We start from the raw sequence: 18,349 nt of genomic DNA, 5'->3' as shown, positions 1-18,349 counted from the left end.
TTAAAGCACAGGACAGAAAACCTAGAAGCCAAAAAAGAAAAGACTAATAAAAAGTGACTACATTAACATTAACTAATTCATAAGGATTTTTTAATAGAAAAAAATCCATAATAGACAAAGTTGAGAGACCCACAGTAAACATTGGAAAGCATATATACACAAGAGCTAATTTATTTTGTTTAAAAAGAATTCATACCAAAGAAAGAAAAGAAAAGGACTAAGACAAAATTTTAAAAACAGAAGATCAGCAACGCAATAGGAAACTGGCGATATGTATCTATACGATGTTTACCAAAAATACATAAACAGCCAATAAACTATTTGAAAAGATTCAACCTCATTGGTAATTAAAGAAATGCATGTTAAATGAATCATAAAATGTTATTTTCCACCAGTCCAGTGAGCAAATACTAGAGAGCTTGATCTACCCAGTACTACCAAGAGTGGAGAAAGAGGCACCTCATACTCTCCATTCCTCAGGTCACTTCTGTCCCTCACGTAAGTGACTCCCCTGGATTGGTTTATCTTCCTTTTATCTCTTCACTCCAAGTATGAATTCAGTTCCTTTCCTTTTCAACTCAAAAGGCAGCTAAGACCAGAATGTGCTGTTAAACAAAACTTCATGAGCGATTGAGTAGTAGTATAAATAGAGTTTGGAGAGTAATTTTAGCTGCTACAAAACATGGTTACTCACATCTTGACCCTACTCCTAAATTCCCATCTTACTCTTAAATGTCTTCCATGAGACAGAGGCCAGCTTACCCCTCATAATCCAAAATCTCTAGGTTTCTCCCATCCTAAGCTCCATAAAAGCTTCAGCCTCAACCCCAGGAGGGCCTCCCTTACTCCATTCTGAGGACACTCATTTCAAGCTTCAGGATGACTGACAGTGGGAAGATTAACTCTTTTTCAGTAGACAAAATCACAGTAGTCGATGGTTATGGTTTTCAGAATCTGTTGATCAGCATGATGTGAAAGTTATTAATAGCTCATTTTAATCCATATTTAGGAAAAAAATTTCTTTAACTCTTCAAGCATATAACTGTCCATCTCAAAATACATTAAATTCATAGTCCTAAATTGAACACTTAAAATCTTCCATTATAGCCTCTGAAGTCAGATCCATAGTGACTTCAAGTTTTTGTCAAGAACTCTACGTGAGCACTTGCTTTACACTCCTTCTGACGACGAAGCCAAACCAAATTTGCTCCAAGTGTGAACTAGTAACTCCACTGCCTCCAGTAACCAAAAATGAAGGACGCTCCGAAGGGCAGTTGTCTCAATAAAAGACAATTTAAAATTCCACCTTCATCAAACATTCAGCTTTATGCTCATTCTAATTTTCTATACTGTGCATACATTATTTCTGTATTTGGAACAAATTAATGAATGTCCTTTAAAATAATCCTTTAGTCATTTGAGTTTAGAGGACAAAGCATATTTCCATTTCCATGAGTATAACCATTCTGAAAAACTAACCATCCTCTACAGAATCAATTACAGACAAACTTGGGACTTGATTAAGGTTCATCTTGGGGCTCATTTGTTTCTCCTTTGGATCTCCTCAGCCCTTCTTCCTGAAGCAACTCTTCTTTCTGGTTCTTAACTACTCACTGAGCTGTTAAACTAACCCAGATATAACCCAGTGCCTTCTCTATTGTGTTACAACTAGGTTTCTTCTACCAGTAGCTGTGATTTAAATCAGAAAATCAAAAATGACACTAAAATTTAACAAAAGCACCTTTTGTGTAACACAGGGGACTTCAGACATTCGTGATGCTGCAAATCTCACCACTGAGTCTATTTATAAGCTTTCTCCTTCCCCTCACCTTCCATTTGCTTCTTCTATTGCTAGAGATAGAAAAGAGAGTGTTCTGATTTTGTTAAGAATTCAAGAGCAGAGGCTGGTTGTGGTGGCTCACACCTGTAATCCCAGTACTTTGGAGGCCAAGGCAGGAGGATTGCTTGAACCTAGGAATTCCAGACAAGCCTGAGCAACATGGCAAAAGCTCATCTCTACAAAAAAATGCAAAAATTAGCCAGGTGTGGTGGCATATGCCTGTAGTCCCAGCTACTCAGGAAGCTGAGATAGGAGTATTGCTTGAACTTGGGAGGCTGAGGTTGCAGTAAGCCATGATCATGCCACTGTACTCCAGCCTGGACAATAGAGGTAGACCCTGTCTCAAAAAAAAAAAAAAAAAAAAAAAAAAAAAAAGATCTCACTTTTGAAAGAATGCATTCATATTGCAAATCAGGCAATCAAGACAACTGTAAAGAAAATCTCACAACATGGAAATGAAGACCCATTCCCCATTTATCATGGCCCACAGCTGGCAACAAGGAAGCTTAAGATAAGCTTTGTGACATATTTTAATAAATCTTCACAAATAAACCATCGCAACTCAACCCATGCTACCTTTTCTTCTCTTTTTTTGTTTCCACATAGTTTTCCTACCTCTGTAGGTTTTCAAAATAAAGAGCTCTTTTCTCAGTCATCATCAACAGATACTACAAGAACGGCAGATGGAATACAATCTGTTTAGTTTAACTGAAGGCAGTCCCTTGTTCATAAGAGTTCTGACACTGTTTTATTTACCTTCATAAACGTTTTCCCTTGCCCACAAAGAAAAGTACACATATTCATAGTGGTCTTTCTGCAGAGCTTTCTCTTTCATGATCCAGAAGGGAAATTTCATGTTGGGGTATAGAAGAGACGAAAATATTTGGCAAAAGTTTGAAAATGTGATAATAGTTTCAAAGATTCAGGAGATAAGATTAGGAAGTTTGCCGAACATGTGAAGAATAAAGCAGTGCATTAATTAAGGAAATTTTATTTGATTTAGGAAAGATTTCTTCATTAAACATGTCTATGCAATTGCACTTCCCAAAGTAGTTATGCTATTAAATGAAATATTTTGTCTTATCCATAGTGTCCTTGCATATACTTTGACCATTTATCATTATTATGGCAGGCAGCCTCTAAAATAACCCCAGGAATCCCTACTTCTTTAGTATTTCCCAGGTGACCTCTTCCTCTTGAGTAACTTGTTCCTAAACAATACAATACACCAGTGTTGCACAGATATCACTTCTGTAATTAGGTTATATAAGACTGAGACTTGCCTCTGGCTTACAGACTGTCTCTGTAGCTGGCTTTGATGAAGTGGCCAGCCATGTTAGAGAAGCCCACATTGCAAGGAATTGAGGGTGGCCACTGGCCCACAGTCACCTAGGAACTGAGGCACTTACGTTCAAGCAACTGAATCTTGCCAACATTCACATAAATGAGCTTGGAAGTAAATCCTTCTCCACTTGAGCTTTCAAGTGAGACCCCAGCACAGAGAGACCCTTTGATTGCAGCCTTGCAAAAGACCATGAAGCAGAGAATCCGGCTAAACCATGTCCAGATTCTTGACCCAAAGAACCTGTAAGGCAATAAATATATGTTGTTTTAAGTCACTCATGATGAGCCTCAGAACGTGCTACCCCAAAATGTGGCATGTTGGCATATTGAGTATTTTAAGCTGGAGGAATTTGAGAAAACAGCAGAAATAAGAAGGTCTCTCTGATCTCTCACTTCTTCCCTGACACAGGCCATTCAAGAATTTTCTGACCTTTTTCTAAAGTAGTTCATAAGACCCGCATTCCAGAGTGGCCCTCCCTATACCTAAAGGAAAGGAATGAAGACACAGAGGTGCCAAGAAGACTCTCAATAAACAGGTCAAGCTGAGTTCTCTGTCCCCAAGTTTATTACCATTCAATTGCACTTTTTTGCCCTCCAGTCATACAACTCCCCGAAAAAATATACAGATTTCCCTGTTTCTTTGGGTCTTCATTTCTAAAGGCTCTTGTATCATATAAAACTTATTTAAGTAAGCCCGTATGCTTTTCTCTTTCTTTTCAGGTTTCTGTAAACCGTTTATTTTATTTTATTTTATTTTTACTATGCAACAACAATGTCAACACTTGTCATATTACTAATCACTTTCACAATGGCTTTCGGAGTGTAATGAGCAATCTGAATTAGGTCTTGTGTTACCAGTTGAAGATGGTGTTCTTGTATTCCATAAATGGATACCTTTCCTAGGGTCAAAATTATTAATGTCTGGAGAATTCAACTGAAAAATCAGGACATCCATCATACTTTCAGCCTTGATTTCAGCATGCATATGTGACTTGGTCTGTTTTATCTGACTAAAGCCACGTGCTGCTTCACCTGAACTTGCAGGGAAGGTCAGCACTAGGTTGTATGCTTTTCTCTTATTAATCTGTTTTTTGTTATAGGGGTATCAGCCATAAACTTTGCAATGGGAGAGAAAAGAAACCTCTTCTCTCCTACATTATACAACAATAGACAACTAATACAAGCACTCATTTCTCTTTTTGGAAATATCCATATCACCCACTATTTGCTGTAAACATAAGTTACTACATACTTGTGAAATGACTTAACATTTTATTTCTAAGGGGGGGAATTTAGCAAGGCCTGTTTGTTCAGATTCTTCTTGGTGCCTCTGTGTCTTCATTCCTTTCCTTTAGGTATAGGGAGAAACTCTCACCATCTGGGAATTCTGGTTCAGAATGTAGGCAGGGTATTGTATTGATAATTATTAATTTGGTGCAAAAGTAGTTGCGGTTTTTGCCATTGAAAGTAAAGGAAAAATCGCAATTACTTTTGCACCAAGCTAATACCACTTACTTTGGCTTTGATTATGATGGCCTTGTCCACATTTAAAATGAAACTATCTGAAAGAAGTAACTCAGATACAAGGTTATCAATTTACCTCTTTATCTGAGTATATGAGTCAGTTGTTTCGTTTTAGACTCCTCTGAAAGCAGGTTTTTATAAAAAAGCACTGGGTCTCTCATGGGGTAGAAAAGCTCAAAGTTATAAGCTCAGAAAACAATTTCAAAATCATATCACGTGCTTGCACTACCTATTTCAATACCAAGAGAAATGACACTCAGGAGATACACAAAAACTCACATTCCCCCCCCTGCTTTTTTTTTTTTTTTTTTTTTTGAGATGGAGTCTTGCTCTGCTGCCCAGGCTGGAGTGCAGTAGTGTGATCTCAGCTCACTGCAAGCTCCGCCTCCCGCCACCACGCCTGGCTAATTTTTTGTATTTTTAGTAGAGACGGGGTTTCACCATGTTAGCCAGGATGGTCCCGATCTCCTGACCTCATGATCTGCCTGCCTCGGCCTCTCAAAGTGCTGGAATTACAGGAATGAGCCACCGCACCCGGCCATATTCCCCCTTTTTGTATTCTTTGCCATATCTTTTTACTATGCTTGTTATACACAACTAAATTGGATTGATAGACATTATGGAATCAGGCTTATACAGTAATTTTCTTTGGTTCCGTAAATGAAAGATGCAAACAGTTCTACTGATGGATGAAATGTAGTAATGGGGTTCATTTTTCTGCAGAAGTTCTCATCTGGGACTTTTCCACCACCATCACCAGCAGCCCAGGGTGAGTTTGGAAATGCTTGTTTGCTTGTTTGTTTTTGACAATGACTGGGCCATGGTGATCTTTATCTCAGACACCTTATTACTCTTCTGTGCTCTAGGCTTTGTCAGCACACTTCTGTCAACAGATACATATAACCAACGTGGAATCTTGGGAGGAAAATCCAGAGTCTTGATCCCTTTCTTCCCAGAAGGACTCCAGCCTCCTTAAACAAAAGTGTCTACCCCTGCTCCAACAAACTTCAAGCCACATTTATCAACTGTTTCTCAAAAAAAAAAAAAAAAAAAACAGAAAGAAGAAGTTTAAGTTCCTCCTCACTGAATACCCTAGAATAACTGTCCTTAACTTTTTGGTACCAGGGACCAGTTTCATGGAAGACAATTTTTCCACAGATGGTAGAGGGGATGTTTTGGGGATGATTCAATTGCATTACATTTATTGTGCACTTTATTTCTATTACTATTGCATTGTAATATATAATGAAATAATTATACAACTCACCATAATGTAGAATCAGTGGGAGCCCTGGGCTAGTTTTCCTGCAACTAGACAGTCCCATCTGGGGGTGATGGGAGACAGTGACAGATCATCAGGGATTAGATTCTCATGAGGAGTTTGTAAGCTAGATCCCTCACATGCACAGTTCACAATAGGGTTCATGCTCCCGTGAGAATCTAATTGCCACCGCTGACCTGACAGGAGGCGGAGCCCAGCCAGGAACATGAGTGATGGGGAGCAGCTGTAAATACAGATGAAGCTTCACTCACTCACCCACTGCTCACTTCCCGCTGCGCAGCCCATTCCTAACAGGCCACCGACCAGTACCCGTCCACAAAAATCATGATGGGTAAGGCTTACTTACTATATTTTAATGTACCTGGCATTCAGCTAAGCACTTTATGTGTTTCATCTATCATAATACACATCCCAACTCTACATGGGGGATATTATTAGGATTCTCATTTTACAAACAGACAAACAAAACCTCAAGCTTAGATAGGATAAACAACGTGTGAAGCAGAGTGTTTTGTTTCCCAAGGTTTTGTTTCCCAAGAAGCAGACTGCAGTGGAGACTAGCATGCAGGAGGTTATCAGGGAGTACAGTACTCTTAGGATCAATCCCTGAGAAAGAAAGATGGAGAAGAAAGAAAAAATGAGCTGTGATGGAGCCTCAGCAAAGCCTTCTGCCAACCCCATGGGCAACTCTGCGGCTGGGATGGCCCCTGCAAAATCACCTGAGTTTGGGCCAGGAAGCGTTTCGACCAGTCATTGGATAGAGGCTACCCCAGGAAGGCTAAATGGCCTTGAGCAAGATCGATCTCTTCAGTTAAGGCAATTACTGATGGGGATTGGCAGTTGAGAGGTTTCTACCACTCCCAGCAGCTGAGAAAATACATCCTTCACTCCTGCAATGGGATCTGGGCGGTGCATCCAGCAACCACCACATGCAGCTAACTGCAGTTTAAGTCTGTTGCTCTAGGATGTTAAAGAATTGCTGTTGGGAAGAAAATTGTTATCTTTTGCTTAGAACAGCCTCTTTGGTTATGAAAGGGGAGGTCCCTCTAAACTTATATAAATGAAAAAGAAGACAAAGAAAGCACCAAATTGCCCCACATAACCCAGAAGCAGGGCTGTGGGACTGGCCCCTGGAAGCTTTGGAGGTTGTAAGGGCCCTGAAGACTCAAAGAAGAGGAGGAGAAAAGCCCCAGCAACAAGCAGCAGGTGACAGCTGGGGGCATGGATTGCCTGGGAAAGGGTCCCATGTGAGGTTGGTCACGAGTCTAAAATATCAAATATTTAGGTGTAGGTTGTTCGCTATTCTAACATTCTGTTTGGTTGGTGATCCCCCTCTGAAAACTTCAGTAAATGTCTGCCATAAAGCACGTCTTTGTTAGTGAAGCTTTGGAGAACTATAGACAAAGCTAGTCCATGCCCACAGAGAAGTAGGGAAGCAAGCTGGATAGTTGAAAAATTCAAAAAGAAGGAAATTATGAGCCTCCCTGAGAACCTTGGAAATACCGGAAAGAGCACTGAATCTTGTACTGCATGTAGGATGGGGATCTATTCAATATGTTTGGCTACTAAAGGAAAGGATTATACTCAGAACACTGGAGAGCTTTGGAATATCCAGTTTATACCTTCACAAAAGAAAAGATGATCATCTTTGTTTAGGAAAGTCAAGAAAGTGCTTCAGAGAGGAATAAGACACATGAGCTGGGAATTGGAGTGGGGGTAGGAGATGTATAGGTGGACAGAGATAGAGCAGGTGGAATAAAAATGCACCCTGGTCCAAGGGAATAGCATGTAAGGCCTAAGGGATAATAGAAACTGTGCCAAAAACTCCAGTGAATCTGGAGTATGGAACTCCAAAAAAAGAAAAGAGAAAAGACTCAGGGCTTTATATGCCATGCTGCAGAGCTTGGCTTTCATTGTAGAAGCTCCTGCTGTCAGCAAGTTCACATCTACCCACTGGAGTAAATGTGGTAGGCCAGGACTTAAAGAAAAAAATGCAAACAAATGAGGCTCATCTTTTTGAAACATAAATTTTACATAAAGATTAGAAGTGAAGGACTTTTTTAAGATTAAAACAGCATGGCAGTATTCTGCAGGAGAATACAAAATTTCCACAGTTTTTTAAATAAAAAATAAGGTTTCAAGTAGATTTCCTGATTGATTTGGTCAGTTCTTGCCATACTCTCTGCCCTCTCATACGAAAGTAACTTTGATGAAACTCTTTTTTGTTTTTTTCCTTCTTTTATTTTTTTTACAGGAGTCAGAAGTGGAGGGGAAATTTCTGATGAAACTCCTATGTAGGGTGCTGAGAAGTTTTAAGCAGGAGAGTAAAATTATCGTTTATTACATTTAGCTTTGTATTGTTTCTGTTTCATGTGTTTTAATTTTATGTCCTCCCTTCCCCAAATTGTGTTGTAGTTTATAGCATGGCAAGAGGATAGAGAGAAAGAGAGTCAATGACGAGAACAAGATGGAAATGGTGCACATGTGCAGCAGGCTGGCTGCGCAGGATGGACCTCGTGGGACATCTATCCCTTGGTGTTATTTTCAATGGGTTTGTCATTGGTTTGCTTAGTCCCTAACTTTGCTACCTGATTATCTGTTTGTTTGTTGTTTGTTTAAATAACAGCTTTATTGAGATGGGGGCTTAATACCTAGGTGATGGGTTATAGGTGCAGCAAACAACCATGGCATACGTTTACCTATGTAACAAACCTGCACTTCCTGCACATGTATCCCACAACTTAAAATTAACTATATTAAATTAAATTTTCATAAAAATGAAGTCCTGATACATGCTGCATCATGGATGGATCTCGAAAAACATGCTCAGTGAAAGAAGCCAGCCACAAAAGCCCATATACTGTATGATGTCATTTGTATGTAGGTCCAGAATAGGTGAATCTGTGATCTGGGTTTTATCAGGCTACCAGTTCATCTATGGTTGAGCAAATCCCAGAGAACTGAGTCACACTTATTAAACCAAAAGATTTTGTTCACAAAACTATTGACATGTATTAATCTGCTTGATGAGTTGTCATAATAAAATAACATAGACTGGGTGGCTTAAACAACAGAAATTTTTATTTTCTCACAGCTTTGGAGGCTGGAAGTCCAAGATCAAGGTTTCAGCAGGGTTGGGTTCTGTGAGGACTGTCTTGCTGACTTGCAAATGGCCACCTTCTCATTGTGTTCCCACATGGCCTTTCTTTGCTGCCTGCACTTGGAGAAGGAGAAATCTCTCTCTTCCTCCTACAAAACCACTCACAAGGGCCCCACCCTCATGACCTAATCTAAACCTAATTATTTCCCAAAGGCCTCGTCTCCAAATACCATCATACTGGGGTTAAGGCTTCAACAGGGTGGGGGACACAACGTACAGTCTATAACGCAATACATCCAACATCAAAAAGGAATGTATTCTCCTAGCAGAAGAAAGATGAATAACATACATTTTCTACCTGAATCGCCTTTGTTTAAAAATCCTAATCTGTGTAATATTTTGGAGAAGACTTGCCATTGCCATTTGGTTCAAATTCGAATGGACTCTGGATGGGGTCAACTGCAACCTTGCAATGGGGGGGGGGGTGACTAATGGAAGTAAGGGATGAGTAGACAGCAACCACTTATTCAGAAAAAGGCTTGGAAAAGAGTCGAGATTCCTCCTCCTTTTTCTATAGTTCTAGCTCAGAAATCCCTACAAAGGCTTAGCTGCTGGCTGTGGACATTGATCTCTGTCTATCTACAAACACAAGTGGACCAGGCTAGTTCAGAGCTTCAGACACCTGGTACACTGGGACGACCTTTAGCCACAGGGTTGAAAGCACTGTGGGCATGATAAATTGGGGCATTGCAGTTGAAAGAGAATAAAAGAGCCTATACAATCCTTTAATCAATTTATGTCTCCTTACATCCTGAAATATTCTCCTAAGAATCAAAGTATGTTCTAAGGAAGGCATGGGAGGGGTCACTAATTTTGGCAGATCCTGACACACTGTGGTTCCCCTGTCCTTAAGAAGAGAAATTTGCATTCACAAGTTTGTGTGGTGAACACAGAATCACAGCCAAGGGAACTGGATGGTCTGTGACAAATGTCTCTCAGGCTGCTGCAGTTGGGGAGATGATATCCACCTCACTAAGAGGCTGACCTCTCTAGGTATACTAAAGGCAAGGAGGCCTCAGCCAGATAAACACTAGCACTACCCACTTTTTTTGGCCTTCTTTCTCTAAACTGCATAGAGACTAATCCCTTCTCTTATAAAACTACTTCAGGGAAATTAAAACAAAGTAGAGCACATATTCTTTCATATTAATTGCATTTTAAAGGCTATAGTGAGATTTAGGGAATTCCATAGCCCAGTGAACCATAAGGGTGCCATTTTCTGCCCTTTCCTTCAAATTCTGGAATCTCTGGCTCCTTATGGAGTGACAACAGTTTGTGAACACAGTGAAAGCCAAGTTTTTGACAAACGCTGTTTTACAAAATAGGTGAAAGTACACAAAACATAATAGTTCATCAATAATTAAATACCTGATGACGAATTGATACTTGACTGGTGATATGACAAATGGAATCTGTCTTTTAGATAAAACAACCTCATAATAAAATCCTTCAATAATTAAAGCCCCTTGGCTAATGCCCAAGACCCTCCTGACACTGAACAGAGCAAACAGCTTTTACTGAGGTCCCAATGCTTACTCTGAGATACCTTTGTCCTTCTAAACAATTAGCAGCTCTGTAGAAGGGCAACAGAATAACTGTCTGGGTGCCCCTTGACATTGAGAGATCTAAAGGATTTTTTTTTCCTCTAAAATCTACTGTGATCAAAGAAGACTTAAGAGTGTCAAGAAGAAAAACAAGCTAACACAATTTGTATTGAATTTTGAAAAATCTTTCCCTGTAGCCATGGGTAACTGGATAAGAAAACACTAAACAAGTCCCTTTGGGGATATTACATGATGGTATTCAATTTTGTATCCTGCCTCCTGCATTGGGGATTTCTTCAAGATACGAACAGGCTCTAAGAGACAGACTTATATAAATAGAAGCATTACTCAGTGATGAGATTACCCTTGGCTATAAGGCAAAATTACTTCTAAATAGATCATGACATTAAAAAAATGATTTCTGGTTTCAGTGCTAGAAGAAAGCAGCCTAAGTATTTTAAAGGCTACTCATAAAGCTCCAAAAACTCACATATGAAATTATTTCAGATGCAGAAGGAAATTGTAATGATGAACATATTCAATCTACCTTTGACAGAACCACCAAATTCCTGCCTACACTCCCCACTCTCAATCCCCTACCCAGATATCAGGGCAACATAAGGAATCATATTAGAAAGGGTAGTTTTGATTTATTGCAACAAGAGATGTGGAAGAGAAACTTTACATGATTAGTTAAAAATTTCTCCCACTGGGAGCAAGGCTCCGATGTAACTCTAAAATCAGAACTCCCTCTGTTAGCAGGCTATGTACTTAATTAAGGTCTGAACTGTCAATGTTCAATATGCTAATTATGTGCTTAAGAACACTGATTATAATTTTTAATCTATCACTCTACTGGATATGGTACCTTCTGGATATATAATTACATAACCAAGGAATCTTAAAATACTCTCAGGTTGCCTTTTCCCAGTCAAGTCACATCGTTCCTGTAGTTAACATAATTTTTGGTTGTATAACCACAAAAACATATTGGGATTCTTCCTCCATCTATGCCAGAAGTTTTCAGACACATCCCTAATTCTTCATCTGAAATAGTCATCTTTTTTTCTTTCTTCTAAGGAATTCTTCTCTACCATAGGCAGAATAATGTCCCCAGAGACCTCAGTGCTGTAAAACGAGTTCCTCCCCTAGTGCGGATAGAAGGGTCAGAGACTGGCTCAGAGAGACCAGAGTGTCTTATCTTCAGTCTAGACTATGACTCCTGGAAATTCCAGGATGCCAGCATTCACAGTCTCCGAGATTTAAAAACAAGCATAAATGTACAAATGATACTCAATGGGTTCTACATTTCCTCCCTGGAAATCTATATTTCAGACAAGTCAGGATTCTTCTATTCACATTAACCATTTCATGTCACGTCTTTTATGGGGAACCATCAATATCTCTTTTCTCTGGAACATATCCCAACTCAGATCCGTGGTATTGTGTATCTAGCAAGATGGGCAGAGTGTGGAGTAAACTGAAGTCATCATGACCTCTGTAACACCCTGAGGCTTCTATTCCCCCGTGGACATTCCATGAAGGGAAGGAACATTCTTCTGACTCAAAAAGTCACCAAAGGAGAGCAGGCAGACTCATACCTCAGCTAGTGAGTACAGCAGGAGCTGCACGACTCACCTCCGGCCTCTTCCCTGATGGGCATGACGGTGACCAATCTCCAGGACAGTCCCAGTTGAAGCTCCAGAGGGAAAGGAGATCAATCATTCACCAGCTGCCTCCCTGGCCGCAATAGCAAAAGGGAGCAAGGACTCACCTGGACCTGTAAAAGGAAAATACATCTCACAACCCTAAAATCACCAAGCCAAAGGGAAAAGTTAGGCTGAGAACTGCTAGTCAGACAAACCTGCCTCCCATTTTATTCCTAAAAAAGAAAGCCACAAAGATTCAAAAAGCTACACACCTCCCTCATATTTGTCTACAAGGAAATTCCTTGAGGGCCTCAAGATCTTTAGCCTAAAATGGTTCTGTTGAATTTCACCCTGGCAATGTAAATTGATAGCTTATCTTCACAGGTGCCAGACAAAGGACAGATAGAACTCAAAGTCTTCCCTCTGCTCACCTGAGAGAGATGCATATTGGATTCCTTCCTCTGCCCTACTGTTTCTGTAAAAATGCAGATTCACTAAGCCAGACTAAGGCATAAGTGACTATTCCTCTACCTCCCTCTCACATGTAAATTGTGTATTCAGTGAAAGGCTAATCAGAGATTATAACCATTTGTCTCTTATATATCTATGACCTGAATGCCCCCACACCCCCGCCCTTCAAATTGTCCTGTCTTTCCAGACTGAACCAATGTACGTCTTACACATATTGATTGATGTCTCATGTCTCCATAAAATGTATAAAACCAAGCTGTGCCCCAACTACCTTAGGCACATGTTGTCAAGACCTCCTGAGGCTGTGTCATGGGTTTTTCCTTAACTTTGGCAAAATAAACTTCCTAAATGGACTGATACCTCTCTCAGATATTTCTGGGTTCACAGACCCACTGTGATCCTCTTTGAAACTCTGAGAAACTCTTCCCCTTGTACAGGGAAGCTGTGCAAGGAGGCTCCTTGTGAGCAGACGAGGGAAAGGAGCCCTTTGGATTCACCCTGGGCTGAAGGTGGCTGCATAATTTCCTTAGACTGATGAAGCCTGGAACACTTGGGTTTCACAAATGATGGCAAAACAGTATGATGGCAAAACAGATGGCAAAACTGTATGAAGTATGTCATTGGGATAGGGCTCAAACAACCAGAAAACAAAAGAGAAACAGGAGGTGATGAGGACAAGGGGTTGGGGGAGTCAGGGAAAGTTTAAGAGGAGATGAGCCTTAAGTGAGGACAAGAAAGAGAAGTAGGAGTAGCTCATTAGGCTGTCTAGGGGGAAGTTGCAAAGGCCCAGAGCAACACAACCACAGAGTGAGTTTGGAGATTGGAAGGTGGGTCCACGTAGCTGCAGAGGTGGTGACTGAAGAGAGGAGGGGGCATCTAGGGGGAGCTCTGAAACCCATTCCACAGGTCCTGGACTTTAAGTCACAGGAAGGCACCATCAGGTTTAAGTGGCAACTCCGTCTCCTGAGATTTGAGTTTAGGAAAGATTGCAAGAGCAGCATGGTGGAGGAAAGACTGAGGAGAACAAGGCTAGAGGCAGGGTTCTGTTCATCTGTCCAGGGAAGAGAGGAAAAGGGTCTTTGCTAAGGCAGTGACGGGGGATGGAGAGAAGTGGACTACATAAAAAAGAAAAACTTCCTCCAAGCAAGAGGAATCAAAACATCTTACCCTAATAAGAGATTTGATGGTTTCCAAACTCATATCCAGCTCAATTAATCTTCACACAAACCCACCAAGTCAAGTAAAGCCAATAGTGCTTTACTTCTAGATGAAAGAATGGGTTCCAGGTGATTGATAAGAGGTACGAAGTTCCCCCCCAAGGAAGACTACACACCCAAGCCTGCACTTTCCCACTGTACCACCATGCCTGGCGCTGATGAGCTTCTGTTTTGCAAAGCTGATAACTATACTCAGAAAAAGTACATGTGATTTGAGAGAAATCCCACTGGCAAAGCAACCAAGTCAAGAAAGAGGAATTCTCAAGGAAAGAATAGTTTTTTCTGTTGACCAGAAAATAGTACTGCTCTGAGAGCCATTTTAGAACAGTTAAATAACTTTTAAAATTACATGAAAGACCCAATCTTATTTGAGGGTTTTTTATTGTTTTGAAATATTTTATTATTTTGTATTTTCTTTTCTATATTTTAATAGGGCCTATTTTTACCCAGAGATATGATTTAGAGAATCATGTTACTTGGGAGAAGTAAGATATTTTATGTATCTCAGAGATACATAAAAGTGAATTAGCTCCTTGAATTCAGAAATCTGCATACCTGTATCTCTTTGGAACAAGCAATGTTAAGAAGCTAAATACAGCTGGGCGCGGTGGCTCATGCCTGTAATCCCAACACTTTGGGAGGCCAAGGCGGGCGGTTCACCTGAGGTCAGGAGTTTGAAACCAGCCTGACCAACATGGTGAAACCCTGTCTCTGCTAAAAATACAAAATTAGCCAGGTGTGGTGGCAGGTGCCTGTAATCCCCCCAGAAAATGAAAAGAAGCTAAATACATTAATCAGTGTTCTATCGACCTAAAATTCACATACACTGTAATGAAAGAGTTCTGTGTTCAGCTACTTAACTGAGTATGTTTTACGCTGAAAACATCCAGAGACAACATGCCAAGAGGGAGGGAACAGTAAAGATTTTTATAGCAAACACATGATTTTTGAAGAAGAAAATTCCCTACTCCCTTGGCAGTGACCAAAAAGAAAGAGCACAGGGGCATTTTCTTCAAAGGAGACCTCCAGGTGACTGCTCTAATGTGGTTAGCAGCAACTCATGGACTCCTAGAGGGTTATCCGGCCTGAGCTGTGCTAACTAGTGACATGTTTCCTTACCCAGTTTGAGATCCTCAATCATAAGATTGCAAGGGAAGGAAAAGCACAAGGTACCTGGATAACAGTTGAGAGATGGTATCTGTAAGCAGCTGGTTGCTGTCAGACTAGAACCAGGATATAAATCCTTTCCCAAGGACTGGTCAAATTCTTTGATCTTGCCCAAGCACTATGGAATTGACAATCAGAATATGTTAAAGTGAAGTATTCTTTTATTTTTATTTATATATTTATTTATTTTAATTTTACTTTAAGTTCTAGGATACGTATGATACATGTACAGAATGCGTAGGTTTGTTACGTAGGTATACATGTGCCATAGTGGTCTGCTGCACCTATCGACCCATCATCTAGGTTTTAAGCCCCACATGCATTAGGTATTTGTCCTAATGCTCTCCCTCCCCTTGCCCCCCTCCCCACAACAGGCCCCAAGGTATATTGTTCCCCTCCCTGTGTCCATGTATTCTCATTTTTCAACTCCCACTTATGAGTGAGAACATGTGGTGTCTGGTTTTCTGCTCCTGGGTTAGTTTGCTGAGCTTCATCCATGTCCCTGCAAAGGACATGAACACATTATTTTTTATGGCTGCATAGTGTTCCGTGGTGTCTATGTGCCACATTTTCTTTATCCAGTCTATCATTGATGGGCATTTGTGTTGGTTCTAAGTCTTTGCTATTGTGAATAGTGCTGCAGTAAACATATGTGTGCATGTGTCTTTATAGCAGAATGATTTAGTGTAAATTCATTCAACCATTGTGGAAGACAGTGTGGCGATTCCTCAAGGATCTAGAACTAAAGTGAATTCTTTAATACCCCAGCCAAATTTTGATCTTCCTCTAGTCGTTCTCACCTTTAGAAGTGTCACTTTGACTCACCCTGGTGCTCATTTCTATAAATGTCCCTTCATCTTCACACTCAATCCATTACCAAGTCTCAATCCATCTAGAAATCTCAAAGCACTCCCATCATCCTCAATCACAAGCCATGTCAACATATCAAGTGACTCATTGCTATTTTCTCCCTCTTCCATTCTTACCTTTTCTACCTTTCTCTACATGGGAGCTGGAGTAATCTTTAAATGCAAATTAGAAATTAAAGGTCTCTCACAGGTGTCCTTTTGCTCCTAAAAGAAAATACATATACTGTAGCATGTCCTATGCTAAGTCTTACATGTGATCTGGCCCCAGCCCTTCTCCAAGTAATCTCATGCCTCTCTTCCCTTCATGCATTACTCTGCAGAGACACTACCTTTGATTCTGTAAATATGCCAATCAATTTCCCACCTCAGGGTCTTAGCCCACGCTGTTCTCTTTGCCTGGAACGCTCTAGTCCCTAGTCTTTTTTTACTAACTTCTACATCTTACAGAAGATGACTAAATGAGGACTGAGTATAATCTCAACACTTTGGGAGGCTGAGGGTGGAGGATCACTTGAGGTTGACCAGCCTGGTCAACCTGGTGAAACCCCATCTCTACTAAATATACAAAAATTAGCCAGGCATGGTGGCACAAACCTGTAGTCCCAGCTACTAGAGAGGCTGAGGCATAAGAATTGCTTGAACCCAGGAAGCAGAAGTTGCAGTGAGCTAAGATCATGTCACTGCATCCAGCCTGGGCAAGAGAATGAGACTCTGTCTCAAAAAAAAAAAGAAAAAAAATAACTAGACTAAAATATCCAGCTTTTCCTGGCCCCATTAATCTAAATTATGGCACTCTTTCTCAATACACTTATGTGCATTGAGCTTCTTCTTCTTGGCACTTATCCAATTTGAATGTCCTACATTCATTGTGTGCTTATCTTTTTAATGTCAGTATCTTCCACTATGCTGTAATATTCATAGAACAGACACTAGGTGTGTCTTTCTGGTTTACCTCAGTTTCCTTAGCACCTAGCACAATATCTAATACATAGTAGGTACTCAATATCTATTTGTGGAATCTATGAATGAATAGATGAGCAGAAACCATGGCTTAGAGATATTTTTTGCTATACAGAGAGTTTTCATTTAAAGAGCACTAGTATTTAATTCCACTTTTTAAAGATTAAATACAGATAAAAATTACACTGTTGAGTTAAACAGGCTTATATTCAAATACTACTGAACCACTTAGTGATTGTATAACTTGGGAAAGTTTCTTCCTTCTCTGCATCTTGGGTTTCTAACCTGTATAATAAGGATAATAGGGCCTATCTTCTAGTTAAAAGTGCTCTCTATTTTTCCTTAAAACTTTATTGTACTTTCCAATTTTCCTACTGTTATAATCAGGAAGGAGCAATAAATATTATTTTAGAAAATGCCTGCCTCAAAGTTGTCATGAAGATTCTTATTATCTACTAATTTGCAATTCTGATATCATATTAATTATCTATGCTGGGTAAGAAACTCCAAAACTTGGTGACTTAAAACAACAACAATCTTCATGATTTCTCTGTGGCTCTGGGATTCAGGAGTGGCACAGCAGGTCGTTCTGGCTCATGTCCCTCATGAGGTTGCAGTCAGATGCCACCAGGGCTGCAGTCACCTGTAGTCTACTGACTGGAGATAGAGGATCCACTTCCAAGGCAGCTCACTCACATGGCTGGCAAACTGGGCTGGCTGTTGGTTGGGGGCCTCAGCTTCTCTTCTCCTGGAGGTTCTTAAGCATCCTGCCAGATGTGCTGGCTTTCCCCTGGGCAAGAATCCAAGAGACCAAAGCAGAAGCTGCAAGCCTCTTAGGACCCAACCTTGGAAGTCACAGAGTGTTTGTTACTTCCACCCTATTTTATTGGTCACATAGAGTCAGTCTAATTCATTGTGAGAGGAGACCACACAAGGGATTGAAGGCTGGAGCACTGGAGCATTTGAGAGATTATCACTGACGAGGAACTCTCAGACTTTCACCTTTCTCCTCACAGGACACCCACAAACTCTCACCACTGTTTCTAATACTGGCAGTTGCTAATTGTGATATGTTTGTTTTTTTCTTTTTAGATGCTAGGCTCTTGTTACACTGCCTCTGATAGAACAAAATGTGTGTCTTTTGTATATTTTCATAGATGAGTCTGGGTCAATGTCATTTACTTTAGATAATGGTTTCCTATTTAATTTGCTTTCTCTAACTCTCATCACGATGCCATTTTTGTTCACATTAGACTATAATAATTAAAACAAATTCATCATTTGATCATTACAATGATGATGGGAGTGGTTACTCCTCACAG

General features: G+C 40.3%; 1 long non-coding RNA gene across 1 annotated transcript; it reads right to left on the bottom strand.

Moving 5' to 3' along the window:
- Positions 1-3,033: 3,033 nt before the first annotated feature.
- Positions 3,034-15,303, bottom strand: LOC108543185 (uncharacterized). The gene is made up of 3 exons (XR_001889509.1): positions 15,205-15,303; positions 12,333-12,474; positions 3,034-3,425 (listed from the first exon to the last, which is right to left on the bottom strand). It is a non-coding gene; the product is annotated as an uncharacterized LOC108543185 (long non-coding RNA).
- Positions 15,304-18,349: the final 3,046 nt, after the last annotated feature.

The sequence above is a fragment of the Rhinopithecus bieti genome, unplaced genomic scaffold (genome assembly GCF_001698545.2).
Source record: "Rhinopithecus bieti isolate Rb0 unplaced genomic scaffold, ASM169854v2 scaffold_23918, whole genome shotgun sequence".
In the NCBI taxonomy this organism is placed as follows: domain Eukaryota; kingdom Metazoa; phylum Chordata; class Mammalia; order Primates; family Cercopithecidae; genus Rhinopithecus; species Rhinopithecus bieti.
The sequence above is the reverse complement of the archived record's forward strand: the minus strand, read 5'-3'. Positions and strand labels throughout refer to the sequence as shown.